This window comes from Balaenoptera ricei, chromosome 1 (assembly GCF_028023285.1).
Source record: "Balaenoptera ricei isolate mBalRic1 chromosome 1, mBalRic1.hap2, whole genome shotgun sequence".
Classification (NCBI taxonomy): domain Eukaryota; kingdom Metazoa; phylum Chordata; class Mammalia; order Artiodactyla; family Balaenopteridae; genus Balaenoptera; species Balaenoptera ricei.
The window spans coordinates 85,430,825-85,454,804 of record NC_082639.1 but is presented as its reverse complement, the minus strand read 5'-3'; positions in this window follow the sequence as shown (position 1 = coordinate 85,454,804).

The following is a 23,980-nucleotide window of genomic DNA, read 5'->3' as shown; positions in this document are numbered from 1 at the left end:
TGGTTTTCTCCCTCTGCTTCACTTACAATAATTTCTTCCCAGCAGTTCTACTTCTGGATGTATACACAAAGAAAATGAACACAAGATATAAAAGAGATATCTGCATTCTCATATTTATTGCAGCATTACTCACAATAGCCAAGATATGGAAACAACTTAAGGGTCCATCAATGGTTGAATGGATAAAGAGATGTGGTATATATACATATATGTGTGTGTGTGTGTGTGTGTGTGTGTATACACACACACATACATAATGAAATATTATTCAGCTATTAGAAATAAGGACATCCTGCCATTTGTGACAACATGGATGGATCTTGAGGGCATTATGCTAGGTGAAATAAGTCAGACAATAAAAGACAAATACTGTATGATATCACTTACTTGTGGAATCTAAAAAAGCCAAACTTATAAAAACAGAGAGTAGAGTGGTGGTTACCAGGGGCTGGGAGATGAGGGAAATGGGGAGATGTTGGTTAAAAGGTACAAACTTCCAGTTAGAAGATGAATAAGTTCTGGGGATCTAATATATAGCATGGTGTTTATAGTTAATAAGACTGTATTTTACACTTGAACATTGCTAAGAGTAAATCTTAAATGTTCTCACCAAAAAAAAGAGAAATGGTAATGATGTGACATGATGCATGTATTAGCTAAGGTTATGGTGGTAATCATTTTGCAATATAAGTTCATCAAGTCAATACAGTATATACCTTAAACTCACACAACTATATATGTCAATTGTACCTCAATAATGCTGGGAAAATGAAATAAAATAATTTCTTTGCTCTTCTTCCAATATGCCAAGAATATTCCCACCTCAGGACATTTGGACTTTCTATTCCCTCTGTCTGAAACCCTTGTACCCGTATATTCACATGGCTCTGTCTCTTACTTCCTTTTGGTCTCCGTTCACAATAGTAACTTATCAGGGGGGTCTTCTTTGGCCAACCTGTAGAAAATAGCAACCATCAACTTGACTGGTTCTTCTCAGACTTCCCAGCACTTACCACTGCTAAATATTACATATGTACTTGTTAATTTGTTCATTATCTATCTCTTCTTCTAGAAATTGCTGTCTAAGCTCCCTAGACAGGGATTCTTGGCTATTTTATTCATTACTGTTTTGCCTAGAGCCTAGAACATTGCCTAGCCTATGGTAAGTGTTCCATATGGCTTTTCAATGAATAAATGCTTTCCTTTTACTAACTTCACTCTTACTTCTCCTAACAATGTCTACTTTATTCTCATTTTCCTTTTATTGATGAGATAAACTAGCTCCAAGACCGGTCATCTGCAAATAATACTCAGAATCCTCCCACAGAGTTCCTTGAAAACTAAACTAAAAAATAATACAAAGCTGTGGGAAATTTTAATGCATTTATTTTAGGTTAAAATTATAATTTTTACTAGGCCTACACAGTATAATTTATTTTTGGGAAAAAAGAAACCATTTGTGAAACAAGGCAGGATAAAAAGAAAAAGAAAGCAAAAAAAGCAGGGCAGGAGGGTTAATTAACCATCAAATTTAACCTAGTTACCTCCAGGTGATCTATGGGCATCAGATGTGTGTGAAAACACTCTAAAGTACACAGTACTATGCAAATCCAGCTGTTTTATTAAAAATTCATATTTTCGAGGCTCTTCATTATTAATCAAGTTGTTTTTGTTTACATTTTTATTTTCGAAAGTCTTTTAAAAACATCCTGGTGACATTTTCTACCTGAGTAAATGTAGTACTGCATACCAAACCTCACTGAATCTTCCTTTCTGTGAAAAGAGAAAGAACAGTGTAGTAGGCAGAGTAATGTCCTCCAAAGACGTTCACGTCCGTTGAGTATGTTAAGTTACAGAGCGAAGGGAAATTAAAGTTGCAGATGGAATTAATATTGTTATTCAGCAGACCTTTAAAGTAGGGAGAATCCTCTCGATTATCCAGGTGTGCTCAATGTAATTACAAGCGTTCTTAATAGCGGATGCTGGCGAGATTCTAGAGAGAGAGCAGCGCGAGGGAATGTTGCTGGCTTTAAAAATGGAAGGAGGCCAGGAGCCAACGAATGTGGCCGGACTCTCAAAGTTGGAGAAAGCAAAGAAGTTGATTCTCCCCTAGAGCCTCCAGAAGGAATGCGACCCTGCCAACACCTTACTTTAGCCCAGTGAGACTCGTGTTGAACTTCTGACCTCTGGAACGGTAAGATAAAACTTTGTGTTGTTTTAAACCACTGAGTCTGTGGTAATTGTTACAAGAGCGATAGAAAACTAACACAAACAGCTTTGGGGCGTGAGCGGGCTCCAGTGTCAAAAAGACCTGAGTCTCCATTCCAGACCCATCAACTTCTCTAAACCTTGGTTCCTCATCAGAAAAACGAAGATAGCAATAGTGTTTTCTCCATAGGAATATAGTGAGCATAAAATAAGATAGTTTACGTAAAGACTCAAAACAGGGCCCACAACATGGTAACTTCTCAGTAATGGTTAGTTGTTAACTCATCATTTTTCTATGAACTTCAAGTGTGAATTATTTGTAAAATCAAAGGACTAGTAAAATAAGCTGTACATGTGTTGGGATGAAGATAGAATTTGGAGTCAGAAGAAAGGAGCTAAAGTGCAGGCTCTCCTAGCAGTGTGATCTTGGGCAAATCATTTAATGGCCTTCATCTGGAAACTAAGATAATTACAGTTGCCTAATCACTACCAAATTAGATACTCGATGTGAAAGCATTTTGGAAATCAAAGTCATGCAGCTGGAATTATTGCACATCTCATAAATCCTTCCCATTAGCTTCTTTTGTTGACATTTATTTTTCTAAATGTGGAATAATAAAGAAAAACTCTTTGGTTACAGCCAGAGGAATCTAGCTAGTTGGATTTGGGTTATGATAATTTTTATAGTAGGTAATGAGGTTGCAGAGAGAGAGAACAACAATATTACCCAAACAGGATTTCTTTTTTAATGAAATGTGGGTCATAACCATGTTCTAGAGAGAATCAGAGCAATTTTTCTGAAATCGTCATAAAGAACTTGACATTTCTTTCTCTGTACTAATGTTTCTTGCTTATCTCGAGCTCAGCTCACATTCATCCCGATTCTTTTGAACGGGCTATATGTCTAAAGACTAGATTGCCTCTAGTAGGAAACCTAAAATCACATACAGTAATCCAGAAAGCCTATTCCCTTACTCTCTTTTTCTTCTCCCTAAATTTCATATTCATGTGAAAAGTCCTTGATCAGCTTGGTTGGTTTTCTGATCTAACACCATCTTGGTTCTGGATCTCTCTCTGCCCTCTAGTAGCTTCACTTTCCTCTTTTTCCCACCTATTTTCTGAAATTCAACTTCTTTCTCCTCTTAGGTCTTCAGTAATACAGATGAATAAAGGCCCACAGTAATAGAACTAAAGTAACAGGATAGAAAATGTAATGCAGGTAAAGTGAGTTAACACAGTATTCCCCAAAGTGTGTAATACAGATCTCTAGCTCTGCAGACTGTTAGTAAGTTATTGTAAAGAGTTCCCTACTTTCATGAATTTGGAGAATGCTGGGTTAAATTTCAACATATTTCATTATTTCAGGTTTCTCCGGCCTTTAACATGTTAATATGCATGGGGTTATAGCACACAGCTTTTTAGGTTTACCTGGCCAGGAGCTCTTTTTTGAATGTAGACCATTTGGGGGACTGGAATGTTTGGTAAACTTAGGTAAAATCCTGGTTAAATGCCTGCCCTCTAAAAAAATATATATATATATATTCCACAGAAGACCAGGTAGGGCTGTAGGGGGAGGAAAAAACCCAGAAAGTACATTTACCAAAGGAATAAGGTGTATTTCAAAGAAGATAAGGAAGCTCCAAAATTATTGTTAGATGTCTCAGGCTAATACAATATTATGCTTGTGTGTAAAGAAACAATCCCCATTCTAACTCTCCTTGTCTTGGTTGGGAAAGGCCCACTCAATCAATTTCCTCCTGTCCTCTCATACTTTTCCTTTCTCCTCCTCAACCCTAAAAACATTATCTTTGCCCAGTTTTCCTCCTTTATCTATTTTCTTCTCTACTACCCTCCCACCCAAGTCAAGAAATAGTGATAATTCTACAAAGCATCTGGGTGTTTATCTTTTTCTCTCTCTCTCAGTGGAGAGATGAATAAGCCATAGCAGAATGCTTTATTGATATCTCATAACTAAAATGTTTCAAAATCCAGGAATTAATTGCCATTCAGATTTCTCTGGCTTGAGTTTTCCCCACTTTTTTAAAGCCTAACAACTTACTATGATCACACCTTAATTATTCTTACCAGCAAATAATCATGTACTTGAATTTTACTATGATCCTACATCCTTGGAGTTGGAATTGGAATTTCAGAAGAGACTTGAAATTCCAATTCTGTCTCTTTGATTCTCACATACTACTCAGTAACTAGGCATTCCTCATTCATTGAATGAAGACTTATCAGGTGCTGGTGTATGCAAGACTTTGTGCATGGTACTAAGGATTCAAATAGGTAGCTTACAATTACTGGTGATAGCAACAGTGGTGGTAGTGATAATATGGTCTCCCATAAAAGATTTTCCTCCATTATATAAAGAGCCAGTGAAGTGGAAGTCCCCACCATTCTAAATGGATGAGCAGGGCACCATCCTACAGACAGAGGGTAATTATTATTGTTGGTGAGTGGCTTATTGGACAAATCACTTGTTCTGGATCAGTGGTTCTAAATTCAAGCTGCACAGTAGAGATCTAAAATATTGATGCCTGGGTCCCACGACAAATCAACTGAAGTGTAATCTCTGAAAGAGATGGGTTCTTGGACATGGTTATTTTATTAAAGGTCCATTGGTGAGTGTAATATGTATCCAGTGTTAAGAACCATTGTTATAGATAGGAGGAGTAAGAAGGAAATTGGGTGCAGTAAGGATATCTACCTCAATAGTAACTGAATTGAGAGGAAGGCCAAGGGAGGAATTATTAACTCTACATAAATTAACTAAAGAGCTCAGAAGTTGAGCATGCCACTGAATTGTGACCGAGGGTCATCTTTAAGGCCTTTTTGAGTTTACTCTGTGTATGGTGTGAGGGTGTGTTCTAACTTCATTGATTGACATACAGCTGCCCAATTTTCCCAGCACCACTTGCTGAAGAGACTGTCTTTTTCCCATTGTATGTTCTTGTTGAGCGTGTATGCTAACGAGTATAATATCCTCTTCCTGTATTGATCCCTTTGTCATTATATAATGCCTTTCTTTGTCTTTTTTTATAGCATTTGTTTTGAAGTCTATTTTGTCTGATATGAGTATTGCTACCCCCTGCTTTCTTGTCATTTCCATTTGCATGAGATCTTTTCCATCTCCTCACTTTGTCCGTGTGTCTTTCACCCTGAAGTGAGTCTCTTGTAGGCATCATATTAAAGGTTTTTTTTTTTTTTAATCCAATTGACCACTCTGTCTTTTGATCAGAGAATTTAGTCCATTGAAATTTGAAGTAATTATTGATAGGTATGTACTTATTGCCATTTTATTCCTTGTTTTCCAGTTGTTTTTGTAGTTCTTCTTTGTTCATTTCTTTTTGTTTTTATGTTGTAGTTTGATTTTCTTTCATAGTATGCTTGAGTTCCTTTCTTTTTGGTTTTTGTGAATCTATTGTAGGTTTTTGATTTGTGGTTACCCTGGTGTTCATGGATGTTGACCTATAACTACATCTACTTGCTGTAAACTGATAATCATTTAAGTTCAAACACATTCTAAAAGATCTATAGTTTTTACTCCCCTCCACCACATTTTGTGTTTTTTGATGTCCTATATTTCATCTTCATGTCTGTCCTTTTAATATTTACTGTAGTTATGGTTGCTTTAACAATTTTTGTTTGTTTTTTAATCTACCTACTGGCTTACCTAAATGATCTTTAATCCTTACTATATATTTACATTTCCTATTGGGATCTTTCCCTTTCCTATAAATTCTTGCTTCTTTTCAATTTAGAGAAAACCCTTCAACATTTCTTTTAGAATAGGTTTTAATATTCTTAATTCTTTTTATTTTTGCTTGCCTGAGAAATTCTTTCTCTCTCCTTCTATTCTAAATGATGGTCTTGCTGGGTAGACTATCCTAGGTTGCAGGCTTTTCCCCTTCAGGACTTTTCAAGCCAGAAAGGAGTGACATGATATATTTAAACTTTCTGCAGAGAAATCAGCTGACAACCTTATGGGGGTTCCCTTGTAACTAACCCTGTTTTTCTCTTGCTGCATTTAGAATCCTTTCTTTATCTCTAACTTTTGCCATTTTAATTATGATATGTCTTGGTGTGGTTCTGTTTGAGTTCATTTTGTTTGGGACCCTCTGTGCTTCCTGTATCTGGATATCTGTTGTCTTCTTTAGGTATGGGAAGTTCTCAGCCATAATTTCTTTAAACACATTTTTGATCTCCTTCTCTCTCTCTCTCTCCTCCTTCTGGAGCATCTATTATGTGTAAGTTGGCACATTTTATATTTTCCCATAGATCTTGTATGTTGCTTTCATTTTCTTTTCATTTGCTTTTCTTTTGTTAGCACTTTTATGAGTTCATCAGTTTTTCATTAGAGTTCTGAAAATGCTTATTCATTCAGTTCAGCAGTACAGTCCGTTACCAGAAACCTGTACTTGTCAGAGTCTTTTCCATGTATTTCTTGAAGATGAAACCCTTTTATAGGAACATATTTGCAAAATCATCAGAGTACACCCAGAACTGTCTGTAAATGACAAAAGACTTAAAAATGACCACGGTTAAAGATTTGATGACAGTTCATAATAATGCAGTTGACAAGAAAATTAGTTATTTCTGAGATATACATTTTAAAGTAATAAATAGGATTATTACTTATAACATTATACCAGAACATATAAGATTTTTAGAAATTTCATGTAATGTCTGAAACATTTATATTAACATATTTCCATACATATTTCCATACAAGTACAAATATAAGATTTTTAGAAATTTCATGTAATGTCTGAAACATTTATATTAACATATTTCCATACATATTTCCATACAAATACAAATATGATTTTTAGAAATTTCATGTAATGTCTGAAACATTTATATTAACATATTTCCATACATATTTCCATACAAATACAAATATAAGATTTTTAGAAATTTCATGTAATGTCTGAAACATTTATATTAACATGTTTCCATACAAATAACCCAATGAAAGTTTAGTATTAGTTGTTTTGTTTGTTTTTTTATACTGCAGGTTCTTATTAGGCATCAGTTTTATACACATCAGTGTATACATGTCAATCCCAATCGCCCAATTCAGCACACCACCATCCCCACCCCACCGCAGTTTTCCCCCCTTGGTGTCCATATGTCCATTCTCTACATCTGTGTCTCAACTTCTGCCCTGCAAACTGGCTCATCTGTACCATTTTTCTAGGTTCCGCATACATGCATTAATATACGATATTTGTTTTTCTCTTTCTGACTTACTTCACTCTGTATGACAGTCTCTAGATCCATCCACGTCTCAACAAATGACTCAATTTCGTTCCTTTTTATGGCTGAGTAATATTCCATTGTATATATGTACCACATCTTCTTTATCCATTCGTCTGTTGATGGGCATTTAGGTTGCTTCCATGACCTGGCTATTGTAAATAGTGCTGCAATGAACATTCGGGTGCATGTGTCTTTTTGAATTATGGTTTTCTCTGGGTATATGCCCAGTAGTGGGATTGCTGGGTCATATGGTAATTCTATTTTTAGTTTTTTAAGGAACCTCCATATTGTTCTCCATAGTGGCTGTATCAATTTACATTCCCACCAACAGTGCAAGAGGGTTCCCTTTTCACCACACCCTCTCCAGCATTTGTTGTTTGTAGATTTTCTGATGATGCCCATTCTAACAGGAGTGAGGTGATACCTCATTGTAGTTTTGATTTGCATTTCTCTAATAATTAGTGATGTTGAGCATCTTTTCATGTGCTTCGTGGCCATCTGTATGTCTTCTTTGGAGAAATGTCTATTTAGGTCTTCTGCCCATTTTTGGATTGGGGTGTTTGTTTCTTTGATATTGAGCTGAATGAGCTGTTTATATATTTTGGAGATTAATCCTTTGTCCGTTGATTCATTTGCAAATATTTTCTCCCATTCTGAGGGTTGTCTTTTCGTCTTGTTTATGGTTTCCTTTGCTGTGCAAAAGCTTTGAAGTTTCATTAGGTCCCATTTGTTTATTTTTGTTTTTATTTCCATTACTCTAGGAGGTGGATCAAAAAAGATCTTGCTGTGATTTATGTCAAAGAGTGTTCTTCCTATGTTTTCCTCTAAGAGTTTTATAGTGTCCACTCTTATATTTAGGTCTCTAATCCATTTTGAGTTTATTTTTGTGTATGGTGTTAGGGAGTATTCTAATTTCATTCTTTTACATGTAGCTGTCCAGTTTTCCCAGCACCACTTATTGAAGAGACTGTCTTTTCTCCATTGTATATCTTTGCCTCCTTTGTCATAGATTAGTTGACCATAGGTGCGTGGGTTAATCTCTGGGCTTTCTATCTTGTTCCATTGATCTATGTTTCTGTTTTTGTGCCAGTACCATATTGTCTTGATTACTGTAGCTTTGTAGTATAGTCTGAAGTCAGGGAGTCTGATTCCTCCAGCTCCATTTTTTTGCCTCAAGACTGCTTTGCCTATTCGGGGTCTTTTGTGTCTCCATACAAATTTTAAGATGATTTGTTCTAGCTCCGTAAAAAATGCCATTGGTAATTTGATAGGGATTGCATTGAATCTGTAGATTGCTTTGGGTAGTATACTCATTTTCACAATGTTGATTCTTCCAATCCAAGAACATGGTATATCTCTCCATCTGTTGGTATCATCTTTAATTTCTTTCATCAGTGTCTTATAGTTTTCTGCATACAGGTCTTTTGTCTCCCTAGGTAGGTTTATTCCTAGGTATTTTATTCTTTTTGTTGCAATGGTAAATGGGAGTGTTTCCATAATTTCTCTTTCAGATTTTTCATCATTAGTGTATAGGAATGCAAGAGATTTCTGTGCATTAACTTTGTATCCTGCAACTTTACCATATTCATTAATTAGCTCTAGCAGTTTTCTGGTGGCAGTTTTAGGATTCTCTATGTATAGTATCATGTCATCCGCAAACAGTGACAGTTTTACTTCTTCTTTTCCAATTTGTATTCCTTTTATTTCTTTTTCTTCTCTGATTGCCGTGGCTAGGACTTCCAAAACTATGTTGAATAATAGTGGTGAGAGTGGACATCCTTGTCTCGTTCCTGATCTTAGAGGAAATGCTTTCAGTTTTTCACCATTGAGAATGATGTTTGCTGTGGGTTTGTCATATATGGCCTTTATTATGTTGAGGTAGGTTCCCTCTGTGCCCACTTTCTGGAGAGTTTTTATCAGAAATGGGTGTTGAATTTTGTCAAAAGCTTTTTCTGCATCTATTGAGATGATCATATGGTTTTTATTCTTCAATTTGTTAATATGGTGTATCACATTGATTGATTTGCGTATATTGAAGAATCCTTGCATCCCTGGGATAAATCCCACTTGATCGTGGTGTATGATCCTTTTAATGTGTTGTTGGATTCTGTTTGCTAGTATTTTGTTGAGGATTTTTGCATCTATATTCATCAGTGATATTGGTCTGTAATTATCTTTTTTTGTAGTGTCTTTGTCTGGTTTTGGCATCAGGGTGATGGTGGCCTCATAGAATGAGTTTGGGAGTGTTCCTTCCTCTGCAATTTTTTGGAAGAGTTTGAGAAGGATGGGTGTTAGCTCTTCTCTAAATGTTTGATAGAATTCACCTGTGAAGCCATCTGGTCCTGGACTTTTGTTTGTTGGAAGATTTTTAATCACAGTTTCAATTTCATTACTTGTGATTGGTCTGTTCATATTTTCTGTTTCTTCCTGGTTCAGTCTTGGAAGGTTATACCTTTCTAAGAATTTGTCCATTTCTTCCAGGTTGTCCATTTTATTGGCATAAAGTTGCTTGTAGTAGTCTCTTAGGATGCTTTGTATTTCTGCGGTGTCTGTTGTAACTTCTCCTTTTTCGTTTCTGATTTTATTGATTTGAGTCCTCTCCCTCTTTTTCTTGATGAGTCTGGCTAATGGCTTATCAATTTTGTTTATCTTCTCAAAGAACTAACTTTTAGTTTTATTGATCTTTGCTATTGTTTTCTTTGTTTCTATTTCATTTATTTCTGCTCTGATCTTTATGATTTCTTTCCTTCTGCTAACTTTGGGTTTTGTTTGTTCTTCTTTCTCTAGTTTCTTTAAGTGTAAGGTTAGATTGTTTACTTGAGCTTTTTCTTGTTTCTTTAGGTAGGCTTGTATAGCTATAAACTTCCCTCTTAGAACTGCTTTTGCTGCATCCCATAAGTTTTGGGTCGTCGTGTTTTCATTGTCATTTGTCTCTAGGTATTTTTTGATTTCCTCTTTGATTTCTTCAGTGATCTCTTGGTTATTTAGTAACGTATTGTTTAGCCTCCATGTGTTTGTCCTTTTTACGTTTTTTTCCCTGTAATTCATTTCTAATCTCATAGCGTTGTGGTCAGAAAAGATGCTTGATATGATTTCAATTTTCTTAAATTTACTGAGGCTTGATTTGTGACCCAAGATGTGATCTATCTTGGAGAATGTTCCGTGCGCACTTGAGAAGAACGTGTAATCTGCTGTTTTTGGATGGAATGTCCGATATATATCAATTAAATCTATCTGGTCTATTGTGTCATTTAAAGCTTCTGTTTCCTTATTTATTTTCATTTTGGATGATCTGTCCATTGGTGTAAGTGAGGTGTTAAAGTCCCCCACTATTATTGTGTTACTGTCGATTTCCTCTTTTATAGCTGTTAGCAGTTGCCTTATGTATTGAGGTGCTCCTATGTTGGGTGCATATATATTTATAATTGTTATATCTTCTTCTTGGATTGATCCCTGGATCATTATGTAGTGTCCTTCCTTGTCTCTTGTAACATTCTTTAATTTAAAGTCTGTTTTATCTGATATGAGTATAGCTACTCCAGCTTTCTTTTGATTTCCATTTGCATGGAATATCTTTTTCCATCCCATCACTTTCAGTCTGTATGTGTCCCTAGGTCTAAAGTGGGTCTCTTGTAGACAGCATATATATGGGTCTTGTTTTTGTATCCATTCAGCCAGTCTATGTCTTTTGGTTGGGGCATTTAATCCATTCACGTTTAAGGTAATTATCGATATGTATGTTCCTATGACCATTTTCTTAATTGTTTTGTGTTTGTTTTTGTAGGTCCTTTTCTTCTCTTGTGTTTCCCACTTAGAGAAGTTCCTTTAGCATTTGTTGTAGAGCTGGTTTGGTGGTGCTGAATTCTCTTAGCTTTTGCTTGTCTGTAAAGCTTTTGATTTCTCCATCAAATCTAAATGAGATCCTTGCCGGGTAGAGTAATCTTGGTTGTAGGTTCTTCCCTTTCATCACTTTAAGTATATCATGCCACTCCCTTCTGGCTTGCAGAGTTTCTGCTGAGAAATCAGCTGTTAACCTTATGGGAGTTCCCTTGTATGTTATTTGTCGTTTTTCCCTTGCTGCTTTCAATAACTTTTCTTTGTCTTTAATTTTTGCCACTTTGATTACTATGTGTCTCGGCGTGTTTCTCCTTGGGTTTATCCTGTATGGGACTCTCTGCGCTTCCTGGACTTGGGTGGCTATTTCCTTTCCCATGTTAGGGAAGTTTTCGACTATAATCTCTTCAAATATTTTCTCTGGTCCTTTCTCTCTCTCTTCTCCTTCTGGGACCCCTATAATGCGAATGTTGTTGCGTTTAATGTTATCCCAGAGGTCTCTTAGGCTGTCTTCATTTCTTTTCATTCTTTTTTCTTTAGTCTGTTCCACAGCAGTGAATTCCATCATTCTGTCTTCCAGGTCACTTATCCGTTCTTCTGCCTCAGTTATTCTGCTATTGATTCCTTCTAGTGTAGTTTTCATTTCAGTTATTGTATTGGTCATCTCTGTTTGTTTGTTCTTTAATTCTTCTAGGTCTTTGTTAATCATTTCTTGCATCTTCTCAATCTTTGCCTCCATTCTTATTCCAAGGTCCTGGATCATCTTCACTATCATTATTCTGAATTCTTTTTCTGGAAGGTTGCCTATCTCCACTTCATTTAGTTGTTTTTCTGGGGTTTTTTCTTGTTCCTTCATCTGGTACATAGCCCTCTGCCTTTTCATCTTCTCTATCTTTCTGTAACTGTGGTTTTTGGTCCACAGGCTGCAGGATTATAGTTTTTCTTGCTTCTGTTGTCTGCCCTCTGGTGGTTGAGGCTATCTAAGAGGCTTGATGGGAGGCTCTGGTGGTGGGTAGAGCTGACTGTTGCTGTGGCGGTCAGAGCTCAGTAAAACCTTAATCCACTTGACTGTTGATGGGTGGGGCTGGGTTCCCTCCCTGTTGCTGTGGCGGTCAGAGCTCAGTAAAACCTTAATCCACTTGACTGTTGATGGGTGGGGCTGGGTTCCCTCCCTGTTGGCTGTTTTGCCTGAGGCAACCCAACACTGGAGCCTACCCGTGCTCTTTGGTGGGGTTAATGGCAGACTCTGGGAGGGCTCACGCCAAGGAGAACTTCCCAGAACCTCTGCTGCCAGTGTCCTTATCCCCACGGTGAAACAGAGCCACCACTCGCCTCTGCAGGAGACCCCCCAACACCAGCAGGTAGGTCTGGTTCAGTCTCCCCCAGGCTCACTGCTCCTTCCCCTGAGTCCTGATGCACACATTACTTTGTGTGTGCCCTCCAAGAGTGGGGTCTCTGTTTCCCCCAGTCCCGTCAAAGTCCTGCAATCCAACTCCCACTAGGCTTCAAAGTCTGATTCTCTAGGAATTCCTCCTCCCGTTGCCTGACCCCCAGGTTGGGAAGCCTGACGTGGGGCTCAGAACCTTTACTCCAGTGGGTGGACTTCTGTGGTATAAGTGTTCGCCAGTCTGTGAGTCACCCACCCAGCAGTTACGGGGTTTGATTTTACTCTGCTTGCGCCCCTCCTACCGTCTCACTGTGGCTTCTCCTCTGTCCTTGGACGTGGGGTATCCTCCTTGGTGAAGTCCAGGGTCTTCCTGTCAATGATGGTCCAGCAGTCAGTTGTGATTCTGGTGCTCTCGCAAGAGGGAGTGACAGCACGTCCTTCTACTCCGCCATCTTGGTTAATCGTCTCATTTGCTTTTCTATGTGCTGTTCTAATTTGGTGATTTCCATTAGTCTATCTTTCAAATCGCTTATACGTTCTTCTGTATCATTTAGTCAGCTATTCATTGCTTCTAGATTGCTTTTTATCTCAGAAATTGAGTTATCTATTTTTGATTGGGTCATCTTTATAGTTTCTAGTTCCTTGTTACAATGATCTACATTTATATCGATAATCTTAATTCAATTAGCATTTTTATTATCTCCTTTTTAAACTCATTGTCTGGTAGACTGATCTGTTTCATTATTTAGACTTTCAGGGTTTTTCTCTTGCTCTTTAGTTGGGAGTAGTTCTTCAACCTTTTCACTTAACTTTCTCTGTCTCTATGAATTTAGAAGAAACACTTATCTATTGTGGTCTTGAAAGGGTGTTTTTATGTGGGAGTATCCCTATGTAGACTGTGTGTATCCAGTGTCTTTGTTGTGAAGGCTTGTTTTGATGTGGATGACAGCCACATTTTTCCCGAGGTGTACTGGCCACTATCACCTTGATAGGGAGTGCAGTTTGTGTTAGGGGATCTAAAGCCTGCACAGAGTGTGAGGCAGGACTTCCTCTCTGCTCCTTGGATATCACCACCCTGTCAAGGTATCAGGTCTCCTCCCAAGTTGTTGGAGCAGAAGCCCTGAGCGTTGAGCTTGAGCAGGCTCTGTTTCCCTTGAATGTGTTCTTTGCCCCAAAGGACAGGAGTGCTGAAGTGAGGCTCTTGCACTCACACAGGTCTGATGCACTGCCCATGTAGGAATTCATGGCTCTGCTCAGACATAGCACAAGGTGGCGTCTCTTCCCCTCTTGTGGTTGTCCCAAGGCTGTGGCACGGAGTGAGTTGGGCCAGTGTGTCATCTAAGCTGGGGCTAGAGGTTGGAGCTTTGTGGCTGCAGGAACTGAAGCAGCTGTGCTGCCATCATAAATCTGGGTTTCCCCTGTGGTGCTGATTTGAGCTAGTGCCAACACTGGCTGCTGCTGCCCTACCTGAACCACATCCCAGGCCCCCAACCCACCTGTGTCCCTAGACAGAGTCTTTTCACCAGACCCAGCTCACCCAGATCTCATGCCAAGCTGTGGTGTGGAGTAAGCAAGTCCAGGGTGTTTGCCTGGCTCAGATTGGGGAACACAGTGAGGTAGCAGCTGCCAGTGCAGAGCTCCCTCTGCCCTGTTTGTTGGCAAGCCTGTACCCATGCACTCTTCATGAGTGGGTCTAGGTTCCCCAGCCCTTCTACTTGTCCCAGCAGTTCTCCCAGCAGCCAGGGGGATTTGTCTTCTCCATGTAGGACTCCAGGACTGGGACACCCAGTGTGTGGCTCAACCTGCTTGCTCCCCAGTGTGAAGGTGACCCGTGTGGACCTTTTCTTCCTTTCAAAGCCCTCCTAGGGATAGAGGTCCCAATCCCATGCATTTTTTCCATCCTACCCAGTTACATGGAAATCCTTCTTACAGCTTTGGTTGTATAAGAGTTCTTTGGCCAGTTTCCAGTTTTCCTTGAGAATTGTTCCACATGTAGATATATTTTTGATGTGTCTGTGGTGGGGAGGTGAGCTCCACATCCTCCTACTCTGCCATCTTGATCCCTCCTGTCTTTGCAATCTCTTATCAAATTGCCTGTGACCTGCATCACATTGTGGTTTAACACTTGTGGTTTAATGCTTATTCAATAAGTTTTCTACTACCATTGTGGAGAATTTTTCTGAGTTGGGAAATGATTTTGTTTTAATTAGTAAAAATTTCCCCAACACACAAGAGAGAGTAAAAATTATTCTCAATTTGTTTTTTATCTCAGACTATCATCAGATACAAATAATTGAAATACTATAGTCAGATTTCAGATACGAATAATTGAGATATTATTCAGATTTCAAATTCTCTCCAATGTTCACAGATCAGACTGAAAATTTTTTAAAATTTGAGTTATAATCTTGTTTTTCAATCTAAGAAAAACTGCAAGAATTTCCAAGAATTCTCAAAATAATATCTGCTGCTTTCTGGAAAAAAAGTGTCCATTTTGGCAACTTAGATAGCTCATACCGCTCTGAGTACTGCCAACCAACTGGTCAAGAAAATTAGGAATTTAGAAAAAATATTGAAATTCGTTCCTGCTTAGTACCTACTTTTACTCAAGGCATTCCAAGGCAAAGATGGTCACTGGCAGCACTGAAAAGCAAGTTGCCTCAGGGAAAACATCTTCTTTCTTCCCCTGCTACATGCCTTCATCTCTAGTCCCATTTCATTTAGACAATTTTGTGGCAGTGAAAGTGTCATTCAACAAGTGTGAAGTACTTGTTTCTGAAGAAAAGCTTACTTTGTTTAACAAGTACAGAGAGCTAGAGGGAATCCATTGTTAGCTCATTATGATGAGGGTTCGGAGGAATCACAGGTCCCATTACGTCCTGTAGCAACAGAGCGACCACAACAGAAATGTACAATCTTCCTCCCAAAAGGAAAGGGCACCGCTGTTCTCAGAGCACCATTTACGCAAGTAACACTTGGGTCCCCAGGCTGATCAGAGGGATGGTTAACTCGAAGGAGGAGAGGGAAGACAGAGGACTGGTGCAAACAACCTCTCACAAGTGATCAAGACAAGGAAAACTGAACTAGTCCAGGAGACATTTTTCAGGGTCTGGGACCCGGTAGTTGTAGAACAGAAGTGAGGAGGGAGGTCAGGATGATGTTAGATGGTATCAGGCAGTGACTCAAATGAGCTGGAGCACATCCACTTAGCACAGTTCCTGGGATGTAGCAAGTGCTTAATGAATATTAGTTGAGGAATTAAATTAATAAAGATGTCTTTCTTTCCTGTACATCTTGTATGGTGCGCGGCAATCTTGTTGAAATTCATAAGGACAAAGTGAACACAAAATATTTGTATTAACTCAGTCTGTGGGGTGGCTCTTATTTGTCGCCCAACATCAGTGTAGACTTGAAACTTTCACTGAGTGCTAAAACTCACTTCCCCTACGTTCTTATCGTAAGGGAAGTTATCTTGTATAGGTAAGAAGTTCTCTGGAAATGTGATCCAACGATTATTTAAATAGCACACATACCTTATCATTCACCTACTATCCACCGATGGATCCAAATTTAGCTCCAATTTGCTGCTTCTTCCCAGCAGCTTTCAAAATCAGTCCGAAAAAGTTATCCATTTTCTTTTATAAACTAATAGGTTCCTTGTCTCAAGAGTTAAATAAAAAGTGTAATATATTAAATGTTTAACAGAAAAGATATGTTAGAAATGCTGCTTGATCTATATTTAAAATGAAAGCATAAAAACTACACCTTGGATGCAGTTATTGATAATTAGAAAAAAGTTCTAAATTAAGAATATAGATCATGTCACCTTTTCCTAGATCTTATTCTGACTCAGAGTCTGAAGAAATTCTCCTACCATAGAATTCTCCATCTTTTAGATGATAGAACCATACACAGGAAAAACTGACAGCAGCAACAACTGGTTCTGCAGCAAAATCATAAGAAGCTTGATTAATATGAACTATCCAATTGATAACGGCTGAAAAAATAAATGTATGGGCATTGTGATATCTCATGGGATTAACTCAGTAATATCCTCTCCGAGTAGGTCTGTACCTTTTTTGATATTTGCAGTTTTACATGGTAATGAAATCTCAGTATAAAAATGAACCGAAAAAAAGATTAGCTTTGAAAAACAGCAACTCCAGGACAGCAGACAGGCTGTCGGCAGCAGCCAGTGTCATTGCCCCATCGTTCCTCAGAAGAAGCTCAGGACCATGCCAGTGAGAAAGCTGTTCCCTGACTCCTAATGGTCTCTGAGCCCCTCACATAGAACCCTGGGTGGCTGCCTAGGCTTGCAGCCTGGGTGGAGAGAGAGAGATCTTAGCAGAACGGGATCTGAAGAGTTTGATTCAGAAGCTTGCATCCCCACAGTGACTTACTGGTAAAGTTCTGAGGAATCACAATTCAAAAGGAGAACTTTTTGATTGATTGAATTTACAGGGATGACTGAGCTCAAAATGCATTTACTAAATAAGTTTGGAAATTAGGAATGAGGCATTTAATTTGTGCCAGGATGAAAAGCCTTTGCATTTGACAAGTGAGAGTGGATATTTATTTTTTAGTATCTTGAACTCACTAGTATAGATATTACAAATGCTCTGGCAATGTTTTAATAGTTAAAGTTCACTTAACACCTATACCTCAAAAGTGCTATGTATAATTTACCTGTCAAAAATAAATTTCCCCCAAATCTAGTCTTCATTCTTCTAGAGGAGAGAATAGAAACACCAGGGGTACTTCCTCCTGGGGTGGGGTATGGGCTGGGGAACACCATGGCAAAAGCAAAAAAATAGGTATCAAAATTTCTGCTTAATAATTCTTATGGTAAATATTTTTCCTATTAAAATATTATTCAAAATCACACTAATAACACTACCGCAGTCCACCAATTCACCCAACTAGATAATTATGTTATTGCAGTGTTTAAATTTTTAGCGATGAGCAATGATAGTATTACATTCTGTACATAGCTATTCTGACACATACATGTCTTTTCATCACCCTTATACTGCCAATAATGCAAGACCAAGCCCCCTACCCCTCATCCTTCAGTTTCCTATTACCTTAGGCAACCCAACAGAGGTGATATTATTTCAGGACATATCTGAAAATAACTTCTTTAAAAAAAATTTCTTTTATATAACCAACCACCTGCATGGCAGGAAAATCACAGGAAGCAAATAACCATCCCTGCATGAGTCACTGTTGCCAGCAATCTCACAAGGTAATGAAACAAATTCCACACTTTGCTGGTAGTCTGTAACTGGAGGGTAAAAACCAAAGGGTTTTGATCATCCTGAAAGCGAAGCCTAGAACAATTCCTGGATTTAAACAAAGAAGAAAGGCAGAGTTTCCCGAGTTCATTGTTCTCAGCTATTTAATTGTCCTCCTGATTCAATGTTCATCTAAGTGCGTAAAACACTACTGGACTTCTAGAGACCAAACTGAGCTCAAATGAAGAAAATCATGACCAAGGAGAGAAAGTCTATAATCAGGGCTGCAGGAAGCTGCAACCCAGAAATTTGAATTTTGAGTTCTGACAAACAAGTTCTTCCAAAGGCATAAAGAAGTCTCCTGATAATTCTTTCACTAAGTAAATCAGAGTTCTGTTCAACTGCTGGGATCTTGGAAAATTCAAACCCTGTCTACATAGATGGTAATCAGGCTGCAACATCTTGAAATACCAAGCAGTATACATAATTCTGGTGAGATTATGAATGGGATAAGAAATCTCTTCCCCCGATGGGCTGGGTAGACCAGGATACATCCAGACATAAACAAGTAGCCTAGTCAGTGCTTACATTCTGTTTTCCCAAAGCCAAATCCAATGAAAGAATTGGTAGAATGAATTTTCTCTCTTGAAGTCAAGTTTAAGCATTTCAGACAAGATTCAATAAAAATTTTTAATCTAGTTTTTGTCAGCAAAGCCATAGAAATCAGCACAAGCCCTGAAAAACTGAAGAGGCACTGTTTTTTATTGAATCCATAAATCTAAGAACTTAGCACTTAAAAGAAAAATTTTGTGTTTCTTTAAAAAAAAAAAAAGAATTAGTGTAATAACAGACAGGGAAATTGAGCCCAAGGGTCTAAGAGCCTTATTCAAATCCCAAAAGCAAGAAGTATTTGGGGAAATAATGTTGCCTAAATAAACTTGACTAAAATATCTGAATCCAAACCTAACAATTGAATGTATCTTGTTTCAACGGGTTTTGGTTTGGATTTTGGTTCCCTTATATGTGTTCTAAAACCCCAGTGAGAGTCACAGCAAGAAGAAGGTGCTTTGAAATCCATTTATTTTTCAAGTGAAACCCTTAGAGACAGACTTGGAAATTTGGCAGGGAAGTTGGCAGAAAGGCACAAAGGGAGAATTTGGAGGTGGCAGCATTCAGAATTCTCTCCTCACTAACAAGTTTTTTGATCACTTTAATTTTTATTTATATAGAGTTGCCATCTAACTTCCAATTACAAACCAAGAAGAATATGTATCAATATATAGTTCTTCCTGTTCTATAAACCACAGCATCATGTGCCTTATTTTATTCCAGGAACAAGGTCTTGTTTGCTTCCCAGGAAAGCTACCTGAAGTGTGAAGTGGCAGAAAGCACATTGTGTTTTTAGTGGCGATTCAGGTTATAAAGTTTGTTCTGCCATCAACATCTATGTTCTTACAACTCCAAGTGTGGTCCACTGAGCATCAGCATTGAAACCACAGGCAAAATCTCAGGTTCCACTCAGACCCACTGAATCAGAATCTGCATTTTAACCAACTCCCCAGGTATTCATATGCACATTAAAGTGTGGGAGACATTGTTCTATATAACTTCAGCACACTAATCCCTTCTGTATTTCATTTCCCCTATTGGTAAAATGAAAAAGACTTAAGTAGCCACTAAGGTGCTGTGCACAATTTGATTTATAGCACAGGCAAGCTGGAAAACCCCCTTTCTTGGATATCATTTTGAGTTCCTGTAGTTCTTCCAAGCAAACACCATCTACATACGGAGACTGAGATTTAATGAGCCTTTGCTGCCTCTAAGTTTACTTCTTTACTGAAGCTTTAAATCAAGCCAAATGTTTAGCTTTATCTTAGCCCCAAATAGAACACATTAAAGAGTAAAGGGGAAAGAGAACTAGGGGTCTAACATACCTTGAACCTTAATAAACACTTTAAAGTTACATCCACTTTAATTCTGTGAAGTAGGATTCTATAAAATGTTACAGATGAGAAAACAATCTCAGAAACCTTAGATAACTTGTTCTGTGTCACAAAGTCAGATGACACAACCAGGATTTTAGCTGAAGTGTCTCTCATTCCAAATCCCCTGAAAAACAGAGTTGCATAGTAATGTGCAGACAAATTCAGTGATATCAACTGCTTTTACTATTTCTGGTTTCCTGTGTAACTAAGTCACACTGAGGTCATCTAAATCCTAAATAACAAAAATGACACCAAAATTACACACTTGCTTTGCTTCACCTTCCTCCAAACCACCTACCCTAATGATACATTGGTAAGTCTAGATTTCGAGCACAGTTTTAATATGCAATTGGATCACTCTTTTTCTGAGTGGATTAATGGATTAAATACTTGGTATATTTAATCCATTAACATTTATTTTGATTACTGATTTATTTAGACTCATTTATACTATATTATTTTGTGTTTTCTTTTTTCCATATTTTATCTTTTGTCCCTTTCTTTTCCAGCCTATTGTTTGATAACATTTATTTGCTCTCACTCCCTCTTTTCCTCTCTGCCAGTTTAGAATTATAGCTTGTATTTCTATTCTTTTAGCGTCAATATTAAAATTTTTAACAATCCTACTTAATTTCATATTTTTCTAACAAAGCCTAAAATTTTCACTATTTCTCTTACTCCTAAAATATCTTAGCACGTTTTACCCTCCAAACACCAGCCCTCCCTTTTTCTAGGGTATTATAATTTCCATTAGTTCTAAGATAAGATTGGCAGCTCGGAATCACTGTTCTTGGAGTTAAAACCGATCAAGCATCAAAGTTAGTATATGGCTTGAGCCATATCCAGCTGTCTTTGCTTCCTCCTACCATGCTACTGAGTAGTACACTATGGGCTACAGCCCCTGAGAATGATTTTGAATTTTTTTCTTACTTCAGCTCCTGACTAGAGTATGGAAAGCTTAGGTCCTGGTTCCCCATAGAAATGGAGCCCACAGCTGCCTCTGTGTTTTCATCCTGTAATGTAGTAGATCTCCAGCTTCAGCCTCCCTAATTGCAATTTTTAAAAAAATTTTTGGTCCATAAGAGATGTTTATGTTCCAGAACAATGACTCTATAAATATTATTTATATTATTATATTTATATTATTTATAGATATTATTGCCATATGTTTATAGTTGGGAGGAGACAGTTTTATACATAAACTTACAGCCCCATTTTGATCAGAATACTACCTCTCTAGGAATCTGAGTTTTTATCCCAAGGAATGAAGTGGAACCACAATTAGAATCCATTGAGAATTAATTCATTTTTTTTTTTATTTAATTTTATTTATTTACTTATTTATTTATTGGCTGTGTTGGGTCTTCGTTTTTCTGTGAGAGGGCTTTTCTCTATTTGCGGCAAGCGGGGGCCACTCGTCATCGCGGTGCGCGGGCCTCTCTTGTTGCGGAGCACAGGCTCCAGACGCGCAGGCTCAGTCGTTGTGGCTCACGGGCCTAGTTGCTCCGCGGTATGTGGGATCTTCCCAGACCAGGGCTCGAACCCGTGTCCCCTGCATTGGCAGGCAGATTCTCAACCACTGCGCCACCAGGGAAGCCCCAGAATTAATTCATTTTTTATGTGATCAATCATATTTAAACAAAAAATTGTTTTTCAGAAATCTTGCAAATCAAAGCCACAGAGCATTAGTAGTCATTGCTAACAAAAATGCCCCCCAAGAAATAATTTATGATGAGTTTGAGACAAGCTGGACTGACTTTAAGTCAAATGATGAGGATAGCAAAGCTGATTGTCTTCTCCAACTAGCCTGTTCTGCCACTTTTCTTCACCTATCACCTCATGTCCACCACTTCCCCCAGCTCACGTGTCCCAAGTGATCATCTCCTCTTTGTCTCTTCCCCTTTGGAAAACTCGAAAGGATTTAAAATCGGTAATTTGAAATTCTCAACTTATAAATAGGGTATATTCTAATGAGTGAATTTCAGACATTGTATTAACTTATTTGAATAGTGAACTTTTTGTAGCTAATAAGAAATAAAAGATTTTGTTTTGTCACCTACAAATTGGCACTTGTCGTTGGCACTTGCCATCTACCTGTACAGGATTAAATCATGAGCCGCTGTAGCTGCTGACCTTCAATACCCCCTGAAAGGAGTTCAGGGTGGAGATCAGGAATGAGGCACTCTTTGCTCTGGGAAAAACTGGCAGAACAAGTCTTCAGGTAGTTACATATTTTCAGGAGAGGATTTTATGAGCCCAATTCTTGCATCTCCTCGTATCTAGAAAAGCACTAAAATCCTTCATGGTGACATCTGTTCCTCATGACTAGCAGTAACTTTTACAAGATTAACAGAAATCTTCTGCAAAAAATATGTGCTCGATTGCATGTACTCCCCCTTCTCCAAAATCACATATATACTGACCTTCCCCCCTACCTCTTTGAAGCAGTTTCTCAGAGCTATCTGAAATACTGTCTCCCAGGCTATAGTCCTCATTTTGCCCCAAATAAAACTTAACTCACAACTGTCACATTGTGCTTTTATTTTCAGTTGACATTTTCCTGTTAAGGAGTTTGTTAGTAAGCAAGCTAAGTTGTTATTTGTTCATTTGGAGCAGAAAGGCCTTAATTTCACATTAAGCCAATTTATTGGGCAAGCCATGAAAACACAACAGAGTTGAGAGAAGACCAGAAAGCATAGACTATGATCTGTGAGCCCCAAATCAGGAGTTAGAAAATTATGCCTGCAGGCCAAACCCAGCCCAATGCCTGATTTTGTAGATAAAATTTAATTGGACCACTTACATATAGTCTATGGCTGTTTTCACAGGAGCAGAGTTGAGAATTTTCTACAGAGACTGTATGGCCTGCAAAGCTGAAAATAATTAGTATAGGGCCCTTTATAGAAAAAGTTTGCTGACCCCTGCCCTAGATGGTCTCCCTACTTTCTTGAAGAAAAATTAATAAGTGCCTGGCCAAAAAAGGGAGGTCTGAGAATCTTTCATAATAGAAAAACTTAGGTCCATGATGTTACACCAGCTTCTGAAAGAGATGGGTCTCCCCTGCCCTAATTCTGGTATCCCAGTCATCCCTCTATATGTGTGCACACCCACTTCCCTGTCAAACTCTTTTTCTTCTAGGTCAGCTCCTCTTTCCCTCTATACCAAAATCTTAGTGCCCAGTTGCATACGTTATATCATCCTTTCATTTTCCCAACATTTAATCATGCTGTGCCATAACCTTTTTCATCTGCCATAACCCTTTGCTCCATGTGTAACCAGCCAGTCTCCCTCTGATATGTCTTGTACATCCTATATTTTTCTAGTTTCACAGCATTTTAGATTCACTCATTCATCCAGTCTTTCAAACAAATCAACACATTCTTGCAGCACCTACTGTGTGTACCGTGGATACTGCAAAACACAGGGAGACAAAGGAGCACATGGTCCAGAAAGAGAAGCAAACAGATAAACCAAGCACATGCAACAAACTGTTACAATTGAGTTTCATTGGGGACAAAAAAGAATATGGAATCAATTCTACCTTGGAGGAAATGAGGAAATCTGTGAGGCACAAAATCTGTGAGGAGGTTTCTTTTTGTTAATAAAAAATATTACTGTGTATGTCCTAAAAACCCCAAGAAAGCTAAGATTTTTATGAATTTGGTGTATTAAAATTCCTTAAAAAATTAAGTTATTTTAAGAGAAGAATGTATCACAAATATGCTTTTCTCAAATGCTTTAAAGTAGTTATAAAAGACAAGTGAGGCAACACAAAGTTAATATAAATAGAACATGATTGATCTCCTGCCCTTAGGAATTCATTAACTCTCCCTGATTGAATTTGAATAAATCAGAATATATAGTTACCTTCAGTGGAGTTGGTGCTGGAGTACAGGCTCCAAGAGCAACTGGCAAAGGATTCTTCAGATTAAAAAAAAAATCCCTAAAAGAAACAATGGGTCAAATAGAGAGGCAAGTAGTTGTATAGGAAATTTATATTGGTTTCTGATAACAAAGAGAAAAAGGAGGAGGAAGTAAGCAAGAGGAGGGAGGGAGAAATATCC